The 22316-nt window shown below is 38.1% G+C and overlaps 1 non-coding gene across 1 annotated transcript; it reads right to left on the bottom strand.

Moving 5' to 3' along the window:
* Window positions 1-10708: 10708 nt before the first annotated feature.
* On the bottom strand, window positions 10709-10816 carry LOC148553311 (small nucleolar RNA R71). Its single transcript, XR_015892874.1, has one exon. It is a non-coding gene; the product is annotated as a small nucleolar RNA R71 (small nucleolar RNA).
* Between the last annotated feature and the right edge of the window lie 11500 nt (window positions 10817-22316).

The raw sequence follows: 22316 nt of genomic DNA, 5'->3' as shown, positions 1-22316 counted from the left end.
GTACGTGCACACCCCTCGTGCGTACGTGGGCACACAATCCAAAACTTCAAATTTTTTGCAACATCACAGATTTCATATTTTTTACCCAAATTTCCAATGTTCATATCGTTTTCTACGAAACTTCGATTTCCACAAAATCTATACCATTTTAAATCTCCTTAAATTATCTTTAATTTGATATAAAATTCAATCAATTTCAGAAACCAAAGCTCAAGATATGATCCGCCGAAGTTAGCCAAAAATTTATTTTTACCAAAAACCTTTTATACCTCAAATTTACCAAAGCTCCCAATTCATATCAATTATTCCACATCCAAAACAGTCCCAATGTACCTAAATTATATTCATATACCTTCTCATTATTCCATAACTTAGAAACATGTAATATCATCCATTCATACACCAAATTCGACTTATAAAACTCAAATTTCAGTAATTAATATCCCAAAATATCATTTCACCATCCTAAACATTTATCAACATCAACAAGCCTCATAATTCATTATCAATCCTCATAATCATCATTGTTCAACCCCACATCATAAATCAACATCATCATTCATTAAAATAATCACAATAATCACAATAATCATACATCAACAATTATCAACAACCAATTCAATCCTATCCTAAGGTCTACTAGCCTAAGTGTCCATAAACATTACATATTACATAGAGAAAACTGAAACCATACCTTGGCCGATTTTTAATATGCGTAAAACACTGAATTCTCAACCAAGATCAACAAGTCCAGCCACCAAGTCCACTTTCATGCAATCAAGTCACCAATATACTCCACATAACACCAATACAAGCTAGCAATTACACAAAATTCTACAAATCAAACCCAGGGTTCCATATATACATAAAACCACAAGTGATTTGGGTTTTCTTACCTTAATCACAGAAATTGAGGGATAAAATCCAATGATTCGTCATTATTGGTTGGCACCTAAACAACCAAAACACAAAAATTCGCTCAAAACCAAAACCTTAAATTCAAAATTCACAAGGGCTAAGAACTGGGCAGGGATTTTCAAAAATCTTACCACTTTGGTTACATGAAAATAACGTGCTCGGTGAGAGCTTCGCGTGGCCGCAAACCTTTGCGAATCGGAGCATTGTATCTCGAGTTATGATCATAAGAGTGAGGAAGTGAATAGTAACTCTTCTCTCCCCTTTCACTCTCAACCCGTTAGCATTTTTGGCACGTTTGGCCTAATTTTAGGCCAAACCTTTAAAATTAGCGCCCGTGTTTCAATTCTAAGCATTTTCCTAAATTTGTCTACTATTTTGTCATTTCTAGCAAAACAAAGTGGTAAGAGACTCTCAATTTTCGTCCAGTTCTCTGCCCTAACAGATTTCACAATTTTGGATTTGGTTGTTGAGTAGATTTTTTGTTTTTGATTATTTAGGGGTGATCTAGTGTTAGATTATTGTTGGATTTTGCTCCTAATACCATCGAGTTAGGTAAGGCACTTCAAAACCCTTGTGGATTATTTATTTTGTGGATTCTAGGATTGATTTTGGTATATTGCATGATATTTGTTTGAAATTTGTGATTATTGGAGTTGGTTTTGGCTATTGGATTGAACTTTGGTGGCTGGAGCTTGGTTGAACTTGATTAGAGGTCATTTGGTGTTTTGAGTTGTATAGAAATCGGCTGAAGTATGGTCTTGGTTTTCTTTAGTTAATATGCAATGTTTCATAAAACTTAGGCTAGTATACCATAAGATAGGATTGAATTAAATAAATGGTTTATTGAATTGTGTGTGTGACATATGAATTGTGATGAAGGTTGAACGACTTGTGTATGTTGGAATATGATTATGATGATTATAATGTGATGATGATTGATAAGGATTATGAATATGGCAATTAGTGGGAAATTGTGTTTTTAGAATAAAATTATTGGATTTGTTAATGCATGACTGAAGAAGATGGAAAATTGAATATATTAGGTGTGAAATGGTTGAGGAAGTAGTAGAAAGTAATTGATCATATGTATATGAGTATTGATATTGAATGGTAGGTTTTGGTATCGGTTAAAGTGTATTAGAAATTAGTTTGGATTCATGTTTGGAAAACTAGAGAAAGTTGTGCACCGGACCCTCAATTTTGATGAAATTTGATTTAAATGAAAGTTGGGTCCAAGAGATTTAAGACGTTTAGGAAAGGATGAAAAATATTTTAAAATTAGAAAGTTATGCGCGTTTGAAGTTTGGGACAAATTCTGAATTCTGCAGCTTTTAACTTTTTCAACGGTTTTTGAGGCATTAGTATGCGGACAGTAACTCTTCGATTAACTTAGCTTGGCTAATGCTTCATCAAATATCTTTCATCCTCAAGTTACTAATGTCATTTATATTAGTAACTCATATATATTTAACCCTATATATATTATTACTTGTGTTTTAATATATTCAGTTTTAATAAATATCCATTTGAGATATTTATAACTTGAACCGCCGACTCGGTTACACCGAAACTTAACACCTCGCCATATTCAATAATGAAAATCATCACCACCTTCACTTTATTTATTCATACATTTGGGAAAAAAAAGAAAGAAAGAACCAAAGCCAAAGAAATAAAAGAAGCTGTCTTATATGTATACATTTGTACATATATATAACCGTGAATCATATTAAGCATGACACTTAATCATTCCCATTATATTAATCATCATCATCTAGCTTAATTAGGATTCATTGCATGCACGGTGAGAAAGAAAGAAGGAAGTGATCGAGAGAGAAAGAGAGAGAACTGTGACTCCTTTTAATCTTTCGGCTTCAATTTCTTGGGATCTGTAACTCCAATAAAAAATATAATCCGATTAAAGTGTTCGTATCTTCCTCCTCTATGTGTTGGTGTCACTGTTGTTCGGTAGAAATTGACGGTGACAAAGCTCCCCTTTCCCTTGATTTCGGCCAATCAGATTTCTAGGAGGCACAGACAATTTCTGACATTTTCTTCTTCAGCAACACGGTCAGAATGCTTCTATAGAGCTTTCAGTATTTTGATTTTGTATGGAGGTAGGGTTACCGTAAATTCTCACTGATTAACTTGTATTTAACAAGTGAAGTTGATGTTTGAACTAATTGTTGTCAGAATTTGATTGATTTTGTTTGATTTTAATGTTGAACTTTATGGAATCTTGGTGATTTGGTAAGTGTGTCTCAGCCAGTGGTGCACGAATCCCCACACTTTTGTACAGCTGTACCAGCAAGTGCACTAGGTCGTCCAAGTAATACCTGAGCAAGTCAAGGTCAATCCCACAAGGATTGTGGGTTGAAGCAAGCTATGGTTATCTTGCAGGTCTTAGTCAGGCAAATCAGAAGGTTGTTTTGATTAAAGGAAACTATTCATAATTTGTATTTGTGAATTGGAATGAAATTAGTTGGATTGAGACAAGCGCAATCAGTAATAGGAATATGGTTAATGATTGGAGTTGCTTTGTCTTTCTGAATTAACTCTGGTAGTACTATTTTCTTTGCTTGTGAATGATGTCTTTCATGGCAGGCTGTATGTGATTGACGCCTTTATTGAGAGGTCGTCAATACGCCTCCAGATCTGAACCCCAGGGTTAGTGTGGATCCATTCTGATTAAGGGTGAAGCTCGTACAGTCCATTCTACTTAATGATCCTACTCAAAGCGTGATGAGTCCATATTTGCTGATATATTTTGACTTGATTTGAGTGAATTTCATCACATAAACCTACACTTAAGCACAAAAATAGCATACTTTCGTGATTTCTCCCTAGATTGAACATAAATATGAAAACTTGCATTTTTCTGCTTAAATTAGTGATTTTAATTCCACTTTTATGCCATTCGATGCTATGACTTGTTTGTTGAGTGATTTAAGGCCCTAGAGGCAAGATTTGCTAGGCAAAAGTGGAAGAAAGCATGTACAAGGAAGAATACATGAAGAAAACAAAGGAGAAGCACACCCTTACGTAGGCGTGCGCACAACCACATGTGCGTACGCACAGGAGCCAAACCAGCAAGTGTGCGTACGCAACCCTCTGTGCGTACGCACAAGTGAGAATTCAGAGAAGTGTGCATATGCACACATCTGTGCATACGCACAGGTCCCTCCACGTGGTTCCATTAATGAAACACGTGATTCACAATTTTGGTAGCCTTTGGCCCAGTTTTGGAAGGCTTGGTGCTGAATAGGAAGTGCTATATCAAGGGGAATTGAAGCCATTAGTGAGTATTAGAGTAAGAGGCCTCCTTTTAATTTTTAGCATAGTTAATTAGGAGTAGGAGTAGTGTAGAGTAGAGAATTCTCTCCTAGGGTTTATGTAGTTTTCACTGTAGCATTTTATAGCAAGCTTTAATCTTGGATGTTGATAAACTCTTTTGTAAGTACTTTCAATTTCCTCTTTAATTTCACTACCTTTGCTTTTATGTTCTCATGGTTCAAGTTACTTTATTTATATATGCAATTTTAGTATCTTGAACTTTTGATTTAAGAATTTAATGTTTTATGCTTCCTTTATGTTTGATTGAATGGTAATTGTTGATATTGTGAATATTTTGGTTATAGTTTTCATTATCTTTTGCAATTTTACATGTTTTGTTTTTATGCCCACAAGGTGTTTGTGAAAATGCCAATTATGGATTTGGAGTAGATTTTCACACCTTGGCTTGGGATTTTAGTTCCTAGGTTTCATAACTCTTGGTTATATTTGTATTTTGAAAATTAAACTTTGATTGAGAGGGTTATTTGTTAGTTTGGACTATGCTACCAAAGAAGAAATTTTGTTGCTAAACTTCCGAACCATCGTGATCTTCTACATCATGTTTTTGGCGCCGTTGCCGGGGATGCAATTGAGTGCTAGTTTTTGGTTGTTGTAAACACGTTGATATTGTAAATATCCTACTTTTTGCTTATTTGGTTGTTTTTGCTAATATTTAGGTGTTTGTTTTTATTGTTTATTAATGTCTTTTATTTTTATTTTCTACTTTCTCTATGAGCTATCACCCTTGTTGCTTGGAGCTTGGTTGTGAGTATTTTGCAGGGTATGACGAATTCAAATTGGGATTGCATAATGGAGTGGGAAAATCGATGGAGGGAGGAGCAATCTTTCCCATACTACAACGAGCAAAATCCTCCCCCAAACTCTCCCCTATGAGAATATCAAACCCAAGGATATGAAAGATACCCCATACACAACCCTCAACCACCAAACCTTCAAGCACCACACCATACACCTCCATGGAATCAAAATGTCTATACAGTTTGTTACCAATCATATGAACCATCACCCCCTTATACACCACTTCAATATCCCCACCCACATGACACACCTTCCAACTACACAACCTTTCTCCCAACCTTTGAACCTTCTCTTCCACCTAAATGTGAAGTTTTCCAACCCTTGCCCTAAGAACAACAAAACCTTCAAGCATTTTTCCAAGAGCAAGAAGGGTTTCGAAGGAGGCAAGGGGAGTTCATAGCCACCGTAGTCGAAGCGGTGAACCGCTTGACCCTACTACGCTCAAGCAATCAAGACATTCCCCTTGAGGAATGCGGAGTAGCAACGAAGGAGTGTAGAGAGGAGGAGAACATGGAGCCTCAAGGGAAAGAAGAAGAGCTAGGACAGGAATTGCAAAAAGAGGAGGAAGAACTAGTGAACTGGAAGAGCTAAATAGAAAACTGAGGGAATTTGATCAAGGAGTGGATTCCATCATTAATGAATTTTTGTCCACCTTGGTCAACCCCCTCAATGATTTGAGGAAGCTTTCCCCTTGGAGTTTGAGAAAGATAGGGAAGAGCTAGAAAATAGTGGTGAGGTAGAGGTAGACACCCAAGAAGTGGAAGCAATTCTTCAAGAGCTTAATAGGATAACTCCACCCCAAGGACAAATTGAGTGGGTAACAATATCCTTGTTGAGTGTCATAGGCCCATATCAATTTGCTCTCTTGGAAATGGATTATCAACTTAGGGTGCTTCTTGGAGCGTTAAGTAGTGAAGGATTCGACGTTGGTTGCCAAAGGGATTCAAGGTATAAATGGTGCTAGGCTCAATTAGGAGGATTCCAAGGTTTATTTGGGTACATCAAAGGTGATTCAAGAGGTTATTCATCCAAGGACATAAATAATTGTCAACAAGAGAATGATAGAGAAACCAAAGTGTAGGATCCGGGCGTACAACTCTACAACCAACAATTTTGGATCCCAATTTCTTGCTTGAGATTGCTTGAGAGCTTAATGTACTTCATTTGGGATCCCGGAGGATTTTGGAAGAGCAAGCATGGTTGGCAACTCAAAGATGGATGGAAGCACAAGCCTCCTTGATGTGAGCTTCAACCAAAAGTCAAACTTGAGGACTTTAAACCAAAGTGCTAGGTGGGAGATACTCCACCATGGTAATATCCTTCCAACTTTTTCTCTTTTAGCTTTTATTTCTTGAATAATTGGATATGTTGCTTGGTTAGTTAGTTGCATTTTAATGTTTGTTAGGTAATTTTAGTGGAATAATATGTTTTTGGAGTTTTATGACATTTTGGGGCTTGAAAACCTGATTTGGATGTCATGATTGGTGCCTTAGAGGCATAATTTTGTTGTAGGAACAGAGTCCTGTGCGTACGCATAACATCGTGCCCGAGCACACTTCCCCTGTTTTTCGTCACCTGTGCGTACGTGCAGATCTGAGCGTACGCACACCCCTTAACACCCACTTTGTTCACAGCTCTCGCATGTCTTGTGCGTGTGCCCCTTGCCATCTTTTCTTCCTGTGCATACGTGATGAGCGGATAATTTATACGCTTTTTGGCATTGTTTTTAGTATGTTTTTAGTAGAATATAGTTACTTTTAGGGATGCTTTCATTGGTTTTTATGTTAAATTCACATTTCTGGACTTTACTATGAGTTTGTGTGTTTTTCTGTGATTTCAGGTATTTTCTGGCTGAAATTGAGGGACTTGAGCAAAAATCAGATTCAGAGGTTGAAGAAGGACTGCTGATGCTGTTGGATTCTGACCTCCCTGCACTCAAAATGGATTTTCTGGAGCTACAGAACTCAAAATGGCGTGCTTCCAATTGCGTTGGAAAGTAGACATCCAGGGCTTTACAGATATATAATAGTCCATACTTTGCTCAAGTTTAGACCACACAAACTGGCGTTCAACGCCAGCTCTCTGCCCAATTCTGGCGTCCAGCGCCAGAAACAAGTTGCAAAGTGGAGTTCAACGCCCAAAACGGCACAAAAGCTGGCATTCAACTCCAAGAATGACCTCTGCATGTGTAACATTCATGCTCAGCCCAAGCACACACCAAGTGGGCCCCGGAAGTGGATTTATGCATCAATTACTTACTTCTGTAAACCCTAGTGACTAGTTTATTATAAATAGAACTTTTTATCATTGTATTCATAGTCTTGGTTACTCTGGTTCCCCTCTGGGGCCGAGACCAATGAACTCCTTTATTACTTATGTATTTTCAATGGTAGAGTTTCTGCACTCCATAGATTAAGGTGTGGAGCTCTGCTGTTCCTCAAAGATTAATGCAAAGTACTATTGTTTTCTATTCAATTCATCTTATTTCGCTTCTAAGATATTCATTCGCACTTCAACCTGAATGTGATGAACGTGACAATCATCATCATTCCCTATGAATGCGTGCCTGACAACCACTTCCGTTCTACATTAGATTGAATGAGTATCTCTTAGATCTCTTAATCAGAATCTTCGTGGTATAAGCTAGATTGATGGCGGCATTCATGAGAGTCCGGAAAAGTCTAAACCTTGTCCGTGGTATTCCGAGTAGGACTCTGGGATTGAATGACTGTGACGAACTCCAAACTCACGAGTGCTGGGCGTAGTGACAGACGCAAAAGGATATTAAATCCTATTCCAGTATGATCGAGAACCTCCAAGATGATTAGCCATGCAGTGACAGCGCATCGGACCATTCTCACAGAGAGCAATAGGATGCAACCAACGACAAGGGTGATGCCTCCAGACGATTAGCCGTGCTGTGACAGAGCATTTGGACCATTTTCCCGAGAGGATTGAAAGTAGCCATTGGCACTGGTGACATCCTTACATAAAGCCAGCCATAGAAAGGGGTAAGACGGATTGGATGAAGACAGCAGGAAAGCGGAGGTTTAGAGGAACGAATGCATCTCCATATGCTTATCTGAATTCTCACCAATGATTTACATAAGTATTTCTATCCTTCTTTTATTACTAAATTTCGAAAACTACATAACTATTTTATATCCGCCTGACTGAGATTTACAAGGTGACCATAGCTTGCTTCATACCAACAATCTCCGTGGGATTCGACCCTTACTCACGTAAGGTATTACTTGGACGACCCAGTGCACTTGCTGGTTAGTTATGCGAAGTTGTGAAGATATGTAATAATTCACAACCTGAGTAACAATTTCGCATACCAAGGTTTTGGTGTCGTTGCCGGAGATTGTTCGAGTTTGGACAACTAACGGTTCATCTTGTTGCTTAGATTGAGTAATTTCCTTCTTATTTTCAAAAAGTTTTCAAAAATTTTTCAAAAATCTTTCAAAAAAATTTCTCCTTTGTTTTCGAAAAAAAAAAACTTTTTAAAACAAAAATGTTTTCAAAAATATATTTTTCTTCAGAATTTTTAAGAATGAATTCTAGAGTTTCATGAAGCATGTTGAAGCATGCTGGCTATAAAACCATGTCTAAATTCTTTTGGACAGAGATTTTGGCTTAAAATTGAATGAATTACACTCATATTTTTACTAAAGCTTGGCTGGCTATTAAGCCATGCCTGACCCTTTGATTGGAGCTTTAGACTAAAGAGCATAAGATTCCTGGAATTCATATTAAAAATTTTGGAATCCTTATTTTTCTTTTTCAAATGATTTTCGAAAAAAATTTAAAAGAAAATACACAAAATTCATGCATTCATAATGTTCTTCATGATTTTCAAGTTGTTCTTGGTAAGTCTTCTTGTTTGATCTTTGCATTTGCATGTTTTGTGTCTTTTCTTGTTTTTCATATGCATTCCTGAATTCTTTATGTCTAAGCATTAAAGAATTCTAAGTTTAGTGTCTTGCATGTTTTCTTTGCATTAAAAATTTTTCAAAAATGTGTTCTTGATGTTCATCATGATCTTCATAGTGTTCTTGGTGTTCATCTTGACATTCATAGCATTCTTGCATGCATTCATTGTTTTGATCCATAACTTTCATGCATTGCATCATTTTTCTTGTTTTTCTCTCTCATCATAAAAATTCAAAAATAAAAAAAATATCTTTCCCTTTTTCTCTTAAAATTTCAAAAATTAGATTTGACTTTTTCAAAAATTTTTAAAATCTAGTTGTTTTTATGAGTCAAATCAAATTTTCAATTTAAAAATCTTATCTTTTTCAAAATCTTTTTCAAAAATCAAATCTTTTCCATTTTTCTTAGTTATTTTCAAAAATTCTAAAAATATTTTTCAAAAATCTTTTTCTTATTTTTATATCAAATTTTCGAAAATAACAATAGCAATTAATGTTTTGATTCAAAAACTTCAAGTTTGTTACTTACTTGTTAAGAAAGATTCAAACTTTGAGTTCTAGAATCATATCTTGTGATTTCTTGTGAATCAAGTCATTAATTGTGATTTTTAAAAATCAAATCTTTTTCAAAACTAATTTCAATCATATCTTTTCAAAAATATATTCTTATCTTATCTTTTTCAAAAATTTGATTTCAAAATATCTTTTCTAACTTCTTATCTTCTTATCTTTTCAAAATTGTTTCAACTAACTAACTAACTTTTTGTTTGTTTCTTATCTTTTTCAAAACTACCTAACTAACTCCCTCTCTCTCCAATTTTCGAAAATATCTTCCCCCTTTTTCAAAATTTCTTTTTAATTAACTAATTATTTTAATTTTTTATTTTAATTTTCGAAAACTACTAACCTTTTTCAAAAACTATTTTCGAAAATCACTAACCCTTTTTCAAAATAATTTTCGAAAATTCTTCTCCCTCATCTCCTAATTATTTATTCATCTACTAACACTTCTCTTCATCTCACATCACTGCTCCTATCCTTACCTTTGTGTTTGGATTCTTCATTCTTCTTCACCCCTATTCCTTTTCTTCTTCTACTAACAATAAGGAACCTCTTTACTGTGACATAGATGATTCCTCTTCTTTTCTTTTTCTCTTCTCTTTCTTATGAGCAGGGACAAAGAAAAAGGCATTCTTGTTGAAGCTGATCCAGAACCTAAAAGGACTTTGAAGAGAAAACTAAGAGAAGCTAAATTACATCAATCCAGAGACAACCTTATTGAAAATTTCGAACAAGTAAAGGAGATGGCAGCCGAACCCAACAACAATAACGCAAGGAGAATGCTTGGTGACTTTACTGCACCTAATTCCAATTTACATGGAAGAAGCATTTCCATTCCTACCATTGGAGCAAACAATTTTGAGCTGAAACCTCAGCTAGTTTCTCTGATGCAGCAGAACTGCAAGTTTCATAGACTTCCATCTGAAGATCCTTTTCAGTTCTTAACTAAATTCTTGCAGATCTGTGATACTGTTAAGACTAATAGAGTAGATCCTGAAGTCTACAGGCTCATGCTTTTCCCTTTTGCTGTAAGAGACAGAGCTAGAATATGGTTGGACTCTCAACCCAAAGACAGCCTAAACTCTTGGGATAAGCTGGTCACGGCTTTCTTAGCCAAGTTCTTTCCTCCTCAAAAGCTGAGCAAGCTTAGAGCTGATGTTCAAACCTTCAGACAGAAAGAAGGTGAATCCCTCTATGAAGCTTGGGAAAGATACAAGCAGCTGACCAAAAAGTGTCCTTCTGATATGCTTTCAGAATGGACCATCCTGGATGTATTCTATGATGGTTTATCTGAGCTATCAAAGATGTCATTGGATACTTCTGCAGGTGGATCCATTCACCTAAAGAAAACGCCTGCAGAAGCTCAAGAACTCATTGACATGGTTGCTAATAACCAGTTCATGTACACTTCTGAGAGGAATCCTGTGAGTAATGGGATGCCTATGAAGAAGGGAGTTCTTGAAATTGATACTCTGAATGCCATATTGGCTCAGAACAAAATATTGACTCAGTAAGTCAATATGATTTCCCAGAGTCTGAATGGAATGCAAGCTGCATCCAACAGTACTCAAGAGGCATCTTCTGAAGAAGAAGCTTATGATCCTGAGAACCCTGCAATAGCAGAGGTAAATTACGTAGGTGAACCTTATGGAAACACCTATAATCCATCATGGAGAAATCATCCAAATCTCTCATGGAAGGATCAAAGGCCTCAACAAGGCTTTAATAATGGTGGAAGAAACAGGTTTAGCAGTAGCAAGCCTTTTCCATCATCCACTCAGCAACAGACAGAGAACTCTGAACAAAGTACCTCTAATTTAGCAAACTTAGTCTCTGATCTATCCAAGGCCACTGTAAGTTTCATGAATGAAACAAGGTCTTCCATTAGAAATTTGGAAGCACAAGTGGGCCAGCTGAGTAAAAGGATCACTGAAATCCCTCCCAGTACTCTCCCAAGCAATACAGAAGAAAATTCAAAGAGAGAGTGCAAGGCCATTGATATTACCAAAATGGCCGAACCCAAAGAGGGAGAGGAGGACGTGAATCCCAGTGAGGAAGACCTCCTGGGACGTCCAGTGATCAATAAGGAGTTTCCCTCTGAGGAACCAAAGGAATCTGAGGCTCATCTAGAGACCATAGAGATTCCATTGAACCTCCTTATACCCTTCATGAGCTCTGATGAGTATTCCTCTTCTGAAGAGAATGAGGATGTCACTGAAGAGCAAGCTGCCAAGTTCCTTGGTGCAATCATGAAGCTAAATGCCAAATTATTTGGTATTGAAACTTGGGAAGATGAACCACCCTTGTTCACCAATGAACTAAGTGATCTGGATCAACTGACACTGCCTCAGAAGAAACAGGATCCTGGAAAGTTCTTAATACCTTGTACCATAGGCACCATGATCTTTAAGGCTCTGTGTGACCTTGGTTCAGGAATAAACCTCATGCCCCTCTCTGTAATAGACAAACTAGGAATCTTTGGGGTGCAAGCTGCTAAAATCTCACTAGAGATGGCAGACAATTCAAGAAAACAGGCTTATGGACAAGTAGAGGACGTGTTAGTGAAGGTTGAAGGCCTTTACATCCCTACTGATTTCATAGTCCTGGATACTGGAAAGGAAGAGGATGAATCCATCATCCTAGGAAGACCTTTCCTAGCCACAGCAAGAGCTGTGATTGATGTAGACAGAGGAGAATTGATCCTTCAATTAAATAAGGACAACCTTGTGTGTACAACTCAAGGATCTCTCTCTGCATCCATGGAGAGGAAGCAGAAAAAGCTTCTCTCAAAGCAGAGTCAACCAAAGCTCCCACAGTCAAACTCTAAGTTTGGTGTTGGGAGGCCACAACCAAACTCTAAGTTTGGTGTCAAACCCCCATATCCAAACTCTAAGTTTGGTGTTGGGAGGTCTCAACAAAGCTCTGCACATCTGTGAGGCTCCATGAGAGCCCACTGTCAAGCTATTGATATTAAAGAAGCGCTTGTTGGGAGGCAACCCAATGTTTATTTATCTAATTTTATTTTTGTTTTTCATGTTTTCTTAGGTTCATGATCAAAAATTTAGAAACAGAATCTAAAACAGCGGAAGAAAAATCACACCCTGGAGGAAGCACCTGCCTGGCGTTCAACGCCAGAACAGAGCATGGTTCTGGCGCTGAACGCCCAAAATGGGCAGTATCTGGCGCTGAACGCCCAAAATGGGCAGTATCTGGGCGCTGAACGCCCAAAATGGGCAGCATCTGGGCGCTGAACGCCAGAATTGCACCCTGGAGAAGAGCTGGCACTGAACGGCCAGAACAAGCATGGTTCTGGCGTTCAACGCCAGAAATGGGCAACAAATGGGCGTTGAACGCCCAAAATGGGCACCAACCTGGCGCTGAACGCCTAGAGTTGTGTGCAAGGGCATTTTACATGCCTAATTTGGTGCAAGGTTGTAAGTCCTTGAACACCTCAGGATCTGTGGACCCCACAGGATCCCCACCTACCTCCACTCACTTCTTCTCACCCCTCTTTCACACAATCCCATAAACACTCTTCCCTAAAACTCTTCACCAATCACCTCAATCTCTCTTCCCTATCACCACTTTACCACTCACATCCATCCACTCTTCCCCATAAACCTACCTCATAAACTCCACCTACCTTCAAAATTCAAAATCAATTTCCCACCCAAATCCACCCTATATGGCCGAACCTTACCCCCCTCTCCTCCATATTTTCTACTTCTTCTTCATCTATTCTTTCTTCTCTTGCTCAAGGGCGAGCAATATTCTAAGTTTGGTGTGGTAAAAGCATAAGCTTTTTGTTTTTCCATTACCATTGATGGCACCTAAGACCGGAGAATCCTCTAGAAAAGGGAAAGGGAAGACAAAAGCTTCCACCTCCGAGTCATGGGAGATGGAAAGATTCATCTCCAAAGCTCATCAAGACCACTTCTATGATGTTGTGACCAAGAAGAACGTGATCCCTGAGGTCCCTTTCAAGCTCATCACCATGAGATCCCAGAGATGCCTCAAATGCATCTTCCTCCACAAAACTATTGGGAGCAAATCAACACCTCCCTAGGAGAATTAAGTTCCAACATGGGACAACTAAGGGTGGAACATCAAGAGCACTCCATCATCCTTCATGAAATTAGAGAAGATCAAAAAGCAATGAGGGAGGAGCAACAAAGACAAGGAAGAGACATAGAAGAGCTCAAGGACATCATTGGTTCCTCAAGAAGAAAACGCCACCATCACTAAGGTGGACTCATTCCTTGTTCTTACATTCTCTATTTTCGTTTTCTCTATGTTAAAGTGCTTATCTATGTTTGGGTCTTCATTACATGATCATTAGTAGTTAGTAACTTTGTCTTAAACTTATAAATGTCCTATGAATCCATCACCTCTCTTAAATGAAAAATGTTTTAATTCAAAAGAACAAGAAGTACATGAGTTTCTAATTTATCCTTGAACTTAGTTTAATTATATTGATGTGGTGACAATGCTTCTTGTTTTCTAAATGTATGCTTGAACAGTGCATATGTTTTGAAGTTGTTGTTCATGAATGTTAAATATGTTGGCTCTTGAAAGAATGATGACAAGGAGACATGTTATTTGATAATCTGAAAAATCATAAAAATGATTCTTGAAGCAAGAAAAAGCAGCAAAGAACAAAGCTTGCAGAAAAAAAAAATCATAAGCGAAAAAAAAAATAGAAAGAAAAAGCAAGCAGAAAAAGCCAAAAGCTCTTAAAACCAAGAGGCAAGAGCAAAAAGCCAGTAACCCTTAAAACCAAAAGGTAAGGGTAAATAAAAAAGATCCCAAGGCTTTGAGCATCATTGGATAGGAGGGCCTAAAGGAATAAAATCCTGGCCTAAGCGGCTAAACCAAGCTGTCCCTAACCATGTGCTTGTGGCGTTTAGGTGTCAAGTGAAAACTTGAGACTGAGCAGTTAAAGTCAAGGTCCAAAGCAAAAACAGAGTGTGCTTAAGAACCCTGGACACCTCTAATTGGGGATTTTAGCAAAGCTGAGTCACAATTTGAAAAGGTTCACCCAATTATGTGTCTGTGGCATTTATGTATCCGGTGGTAATACAGGAAAACAAAGTGCTTAGGGCCACGGCCAAGACTCATAAAATAGCTGTGTTCAAGAATCATCATACTGAACTAGGAGAATCAATAACACTATCTGAACTCTGAGTTCCTATAGATGCCAATCATTCTGAACTTCAATGGATAAAGTGAGATGCCAAAACTATTCAAGAGGCAAAAAGCTACAAGTCCCGCTCATCTGATTGGAGCTATATTTCATTGATAGTTTGGAATTTTTAGTATATTCTCTTCTTTTTATCCTATATGATTTTCAGTTGCTTGGGGACAAGCAACAATTTAAGTTTGGTGTTGTGATGAGCGGATAATTTATACGCTTTTTGGCATTATTTTTAGTATGTTTTTAGTAGAATCTGGTTACTTTTAGGGATGTTTTCATTAGTTTTTATGTTAAATTCACATTTCTGAACTTTACTATGAGTTTGTGTGTTTTTCTGTGATTTCAGGTATTTTTTGGCTGAAATTGAGGGACTTGAGCAAAAATCAAATTCAGAGGTTGAAGAAGGACTGCTGATGCTGTTGGATTCTGACCTCCCTGCCCAAGTTTAGACGACGCAAACTGGCGTTCAACGCCAGCTCTCTGTCCAATTCTGGCGTCCAGCGCCAAAAACAAGTTGCAAAGTGGAGTTCAACGCCCAAAATGGCACAAAAGCAGGTGTTCAACTCCAAGAATGACCTCTGCATGTGTAACATTCATGCTCAGCCCCAGCACACACCAAGTGGGCCCCGGAACTGGATTTATGCATCAATTACTTACTTCTGTAAACCTAGTGACTAGTTTATTATAAATAGAACTTTTTATCATTGTATTCATAGTCTTGGTTATTCCGGTTCCCCTCTGGGGCCGAGACCAATGAACTCCTTCATTACTTATGTATTTTCAACGGTAGAGTTTCTGCACTCCATAGATTAAGGTGTGGAGCTCTGCTGTTCCTCAAAGATTAATGCAAAGTACTACTGTTTTCTATTCAATTCATCTTATTTCGCTTCTAAGATATTCATTCGCACTTCAACCTGAATGTGATGAACGTGACAATCATCATCATTCCCTATGAACGCGTGCCTGACAACCACTTCCATTCTACATTAGATTGAATGATTATCTCTTAGATCTCTTAATCAGAATCTTCGTGGTATAAGCTAGATTGATGGCGGCATTCATGAGAGTCCGGAAAAGTCTAAACCTTGTCCGTGGTATTCCGAGTAGGACTCTGGGATTAAATGACTGTGACGAACTCCAAACTCGCGAGTGCTGGGCGTAGTGACAGACGCAAAAGGATAGTAAATCCTATTCCAGTATGATCGAGAACCTCCAAGATGATTAGCCATGCAGTGACAGCGCATCGGACCATTTTCACAGAGAGCAATAGGATGCAACCAACGACAACGGTGATGCCTCCAGACGATTAGCCGTGCTGTGACAGAGCATTTGGACCATTTTCCCGAGAGGATTGAAAGTAGCCATTGGCACCGGTGACATCTTTACATAAAGCCAGCCATAGAAAGGAGTAAGACGGATTGGATAAAGACAGTAGGAAAGTGGAGGTTCAGAGGAACGAATGCATCTCCATACGCTTATCTGAATTCTCACCAATGATTTACATAAGTATTTCTATCCTTCTTTTATTACTAAATTTCGAAAACTACATAACTATTTTATATCCGCCAGACTGAGATTTACAAGGTGACCATAGCTTGCTTCATACCAACAATCTCCGTGGGATTCGACCCTTACTCACGTAAGGTATTACTTGGACGACCCAGTGCACTTGCTGGTTAGTTATGCGAAGTTGTGAAGATATGTAATAATTCACAACCTGAGTAACAATTTCGCATACCAATATGCACACACGTTGTGTGCAAGGACACTTCACCCTGTTTCTCTTAAAAAAAAAAAGCAGATAGCTACCTGTGCATGCGCATAGTCCTGTGCAGACGCACAACTTTTGGCAACCCTTATGTTTGCAGCCCACGTGCACAGTGTTCGTGGGAACACCTCCTCTTTTCCCTTCTGTGCGCACGCACACGCCCTTGTGCGCATGCATAGTCCTTGCTACCCATTTTGTTCGCAGCGCCCGCACGCTTCTGTGCATGCGTATACCCCTCTTTTCCCTCTTGAGAGCCCGTACGCTACTTTGTGCGTACGCACAAGGCACTTTTCGAATGTTAATTTGAAAGGGGAGAACCATCGCGCTTTAGATACCCACCCCAACCCTTTCTTCTTCTTCTTTCTCTGAACCCCAACCATCTCCATCCCATCATCACCCGCACCACCAAGCCCACCACACCAACCCTCCGTCCACCCGAAACGACCACCGACGACCACCGTTGCCCACCCCCTCTCATTTCCTTCTCCCTTTTCTTTCCCCCTTCTCCATTCCTTCTCCTCTCTACGCGAAGCACCCTGTCTCCGCGACAGCAGCCCTAGTCGGCGTCTTCCAGTCCGATGAGCAACCACCAACAGCAGCGAACTTCTGTGCCGCTGCGACCACCACTACTGTCCTTCCCAATCCTCTTCCTTCTTCGTTAGCGCAGGTTCCATTCATCCACTCCCCTGTGTCTGCTTCTTTTTTCTTTTCTTTTTCATTTTTTTACTGCTTTTGCTTCTTCTTTTACTGATCTGTTAGGCTTAGGTTTAAGTTAGTTAACTTGTGTTCTGGACTAAATTTGTGGCTGATTGAATTTTTTGGGTTGATTGACTGCTACATTGTACTGAAATTGCTGTTTATGAATCCTGCATGCCACATGTTCGATAAATTGCCTAAATGGAGTTTTTGATTTGATTCTCTTATCTGATCAACATGAGCTTTGAATTTTGCTTTCATATTTTCTGATATATTTTGACATGATTTGAGTGGATTTCATCACATAAACCTGCACTTAAGCACCAAAATAGCATACTTTCGTGATTTCTTCCGAGATTGAACCTAAATGTGAAATCATGCATTTTTATGCTTAAATTAGTGATTATAGTTCCACTTTTATGCCATTCGATTCCATGACTTGTTTGTTGAGTGATTTCAGGCCCTAGACGCAAGATTAGCTAGGCAAAAGTGGAAGAAAGCATGTACAAGGGAGAATACATGAAGAAAACAAAGGAGAAGCGCACACTAACGTGTGCGTGTGCAGAACCACCTGTGCGTACGCACAGGAGCCAAACCAGCAGGTGTGCGTACGCACAAGTGGGAATTTAGGAAAGTGTGTGTACGCACACATCTGTGCGTACGCACAGGTCCCTACACGTGGTTCCATTAATGAAATACGTGATTCACCATTTTGGGGGCCTTTGGCGCAGTTTTGGAAGACTTGATGCTGAATAGGAAGTGCTATATGTAACGACCCAACTTCCAGTATGCCATGGTCATACAAGAAGCTAAGTGTTACCAACTTGTTTTTCCTAATTATTAACTATTACTTAATATATGAGCCTTCCTTGTTAGAACGTTGCCAATTTTACAAGTAACTTTTTTTTTAACTTATATCATTGCGAGCGAGGGAGTAAAATAAATAAGCACACACTGAGAGAAATAATAAGGAAGCATGAAGATACATATAACACAGCTAATAATATACATAATGTACACTATAACAAAACATGTAGCGTTCACATAAAGTCAAGTCAGTTTACATCCTCGTCATCCTACGTAGCTAATATATACACGACACTCCTAGGGCCTGGCCTATACAAAAAGCCGCTAAACTGGCGCCCAGGCTAGCCTAACCACTATATGGCTCCTAGCTCTCGGGTATACTAACACACGTGAGAGACTAACTAACAAATAACGTCATACTAGAGTGTCATCAAAAGAATGCCCCTACGGCTGTCAAACTATATCTACACGTGGCCGTTCGAAAGATCGTCATGAGGTTCGCCCATCTCCTCATCCTGCTCTATCTCTATCTCAGGATCCTCCTCCTCCTCCTTGTCCGTAGCTACAGCTATACCCTCAGACCCACCAGAAGCACTGCTGTCACTATGTACAAAACCATTTGCGAGCACAGGTCCGTTCGCGTAAATAGGAGCTACCCCATCGTCTGGTAGTGCCGGCTCATCAGGCTGTGGAAAGTCAGGGATCGGCTCAGGGGGAAAGTCTCACTCTGGTGGAATCACAGGTACGTACTCACCAACTAACTCGGGCTCATCAGGAATGATAGGCTCAAGTACCGCCTCATTCAAGGGTTGAGCCAGTATAGGGTATTCGGGACCATCGGGAAAAGGATGTCCAGGTGCGTTAGGGTGTAACCAGGATAAGGGAAAGTCGTAGGGAGCATCACCATAAAAAAGCAGACTATACAAAGGATGTTGGAAGGGACGGTTTTGTAACGCGTAACGTCTCATTCGAAGTTCCGCACTCAGAATGTAGTAACCATTGTACACTGGATCCTCGTAAATGTATAGGTCTTCAACTTTATAGAATATCACGCCCGTTTTTATCTAATGGGCGTGGAGAGAGAAGGGGTTAAGAACTAGAGAGTTCTTAGTAGGGCAGGGGTTATTAGTTAAGTTCATTAATTCCATGTTGTTTAGCAAGATAAATAGCAGAATACCGAGAAGCAGTAAACAGAAGAAACAGATAACTAGAGAAAACAGAAAAAATAGAAAGTAAAACACAAACAAAAGAATACAAGAAAATAAAACACAGACATAGTGAATAGAATACAAACAAAGAAAGCATACATTCAAACAACAACCATAACAGAGTAAATGCGCAACCAAGTATGATGCATGTCTAGCCCTAGTACAGGTAATGAGCTCATCTGTCGGTTTCTACCCGCTCCCGATGTAACCTAGCTTTACTAGCCAGATATGGCTTTCCTATTGGCTATACCCCTGTGTACAGGAAATAACCCCTCTGCCACCACAGGGTCCAGTGCATGTAGGAAATAACACATCTGCCACTGCAGGGATGTATGCCGACACACCTTCTGTATAAAGAAAATTACACCTCTGCCACTACAGAAATGGAATAGGTGGTCACGGTACTTCTGTAGCAGGAAATAACCCCTCTGCCTTACAGAAATAAAATATGGATCTGTACCGCAGGAAAGCGTTTCTCAATGGTCGCACCACTATTTATCTAACTGCCTCAATGCAGCAGATGAACAAACAAATAACTCTGGAGTTGCCTTAATGCAACAAATGAACAAACAAGCATCTCTTGGGTTGCTTCAAGCAACAAATGACCCTTCAAAAGGTCCTCTACTTTTTATCATACTACTCTTTTCTCTTTGTCTCTTTACTTTGCTCTGATTTCTCTGTTTAACGTATGTATTTAAAGCTTATGTAAATTTCAGTATGAATAGTTAGCCTGTCCCAAGTATAGGTTCATTAAGTCTATACTGAAACAGTTTAACTTTTCATATAATACCTAACCCTAGTCGCAACTTAATGACTAACTATGTTGCCCTAATTCGTTCACTAATCTCTGTTTGTTTTTTTGTCATTAAAACTTTACAGACTTTTCTTTGGTTTTTATCTTTTCTTTAACTTCTTATCTTTCCTTTATCTTTTCCTCACTATCATGTTCTTACCACTCCCTAAGTGTTTTATGAAGGTAATTATGAGCTTCTGCGCTTAAAGTTATCTTTCTAAAGCTTTTACAGAAAACTGTCTTTTCTGCATTATTTTATTATTTTTATTAAAATATTATTTCTAATTAAATATTATTATTTAATATTTTATTATTATTTATTATTTTATTATTAAATTTTCGAAAATTACCTTATCTTTACATTTAACCTTTAAAATTCACTATTACTACCCGTAACTTTTATTATTTCTACTTTAACCACCCTAACTTTTGGAAATTACCAAATAACCCCTCAAACACCAAAATAATTACAACCTTGCCCATTTTAGGATCTAAACGGTGTTCTTCAATGTTCTTCATCACACTCAAAGTATTCTTCATGTTCTTCGTAAATTCTTCAGATTCTTTCTCTGTTTTTACCCGTTTTTCAGTCTTTTCAGGAACCGATTTTTACCATAATTCAAAATAAAATTTCAGCCACTAAAGCCCCTTATTTCCTACTTGATTTCAACACAAATTCAACCCCAATTTATGTCCTATGGTTTGTTTTTCCAGCAGCCATCAAAAACACAAATTCAAAGTTGAATATCATCAAATTTCATCAAATTTTCACCAAAATTTCAACAAGAATAACTCATATAAACAATCAATTTCAAGCATAACCAAACCATATCATAATCACACAACTCAAACACAATCAATCAAGATTAATTTTACTAAATCTTACCTGGTTTTGCTGCTCTAAATTCGGTTATACTTTCAGGTGGTCCTTAAGCACTTTTTCCTCCTAAATTACATCAAGAACAACTTTAAATCCAAAAACCCTCAACTAACCAAATCTCACTCAGAATGTTAGAAAGGGATTCCACACCTTAAACGTGCCGGGAATTGAAGATTCTTGGCTCACAAGTCAAGCTAAGCAAGAGATCTAAGGAAAAACATTAAGAAAACACTTGTTTAAGCATGTTTCCTTGAAAACCGAATTGAAGAGGGAGGGAGACAGCCATCTCACCTTATTTCTAGCCTTGATATGTTATATGGTTATGTAGAGGAAGAAGAGAGGATCATTTTGGTGAAATCGGAGTTTTGATTTGAGTTTTAGTTCAAAAGAAATCAAGCTTTGAAGATTAAGTGTGCATGAAAGTTTCTCTCTTTTCTCTCTTGTTATTTTCGGCCAAAATGAAGAAATAAGACAGCCTTGGAGGTCTTGGTGAGTTAAAATAATATTAAAATATCTCAGGTGTATAACTACTAAAACTAGATGTATCAGAACACTTGTAAAAACATCTCTAAAAATTCTTTTTTGAGCTACTAGCATAAATGATACTAGTAACATATTTATTATGAGAATAGAACATGTATGATGAGGCCTTAGCATTGCTAAAGTCATCAAGGAGTGCTGGTGCTAAGCTGCACCAGTAAACTGTGAACCCGGTTAAACTGATTTTCTGTTTTTAACTAAAACTGATCAGGTAATCTTATAATATTATTCAAGAAGCTTCTAATACTCATATAATGATGATATTATAATTTTATCTCTCTTCTCTCATGAATCAAGTCTGGTTCGTCAAACTGAGACTATTTATAGAAACTAGAATCAAAACTCCTAACCGATACGGTTCAAAAACTAGGTTTTTCGTGATTGCATTGTTGAGCTTGCCTAAAAGGATGTTCTAGCTTAAAGATGACATAATGACAATGAGGATTGAGATGCTTGATGATACATTAGAGGTGTTCCCTTTACCGATCTTCTGGAGAAATCCGTACTTTCAGAAAATATCTCACGTATTCGAAAATTAGGGTTATTACACTATATCAAGAGGAATTGAAGCCATTAGTGAGTATTAGAGTAGGAGGCCTCATTTTACATTTTTTGCATAGTTAATTAGGAGTAGGAGTAGAGTAGAGTAGAGAATTCTCTTATAGGGTTTCTGTAGTTTCAATTGTAGCATTTTATAGCAAGCTTTAATCTTGGATGTTGATCAACTCTTTTGTAAGTACTCTCAATTTCCTCTTTAATTTCACTACTTTTGCTTTCATGTTCTCATGGTTCAAGTTACTTTGTTTATATATGCAATTTTATTATCTTGAAATTTTGATTGAAGAATTTAATGTTTTATGCTTC

The sequence above is a fragment of the Arachis ipaensis genome, chromosome B7 (genome assembly GCF_059453495.1).
Source record: "Arachis ipaensis isolate K30076 ecotype BB chromosome B7, ASM5945349v1, whole genome shotgun sequence".
NCBI classification, from domain to species: domain Eukaryota; kingdom Viridiplantae; phylum Streptophyta; class Magnoliopsida; order Fabales; family Fabaceae; genus Arachis; species Arachis ipaensis.
Note: the sequence above shows the minus strand (reverse complement) of the source record. Positions and strands in the feature narration are given on the sequence as shown.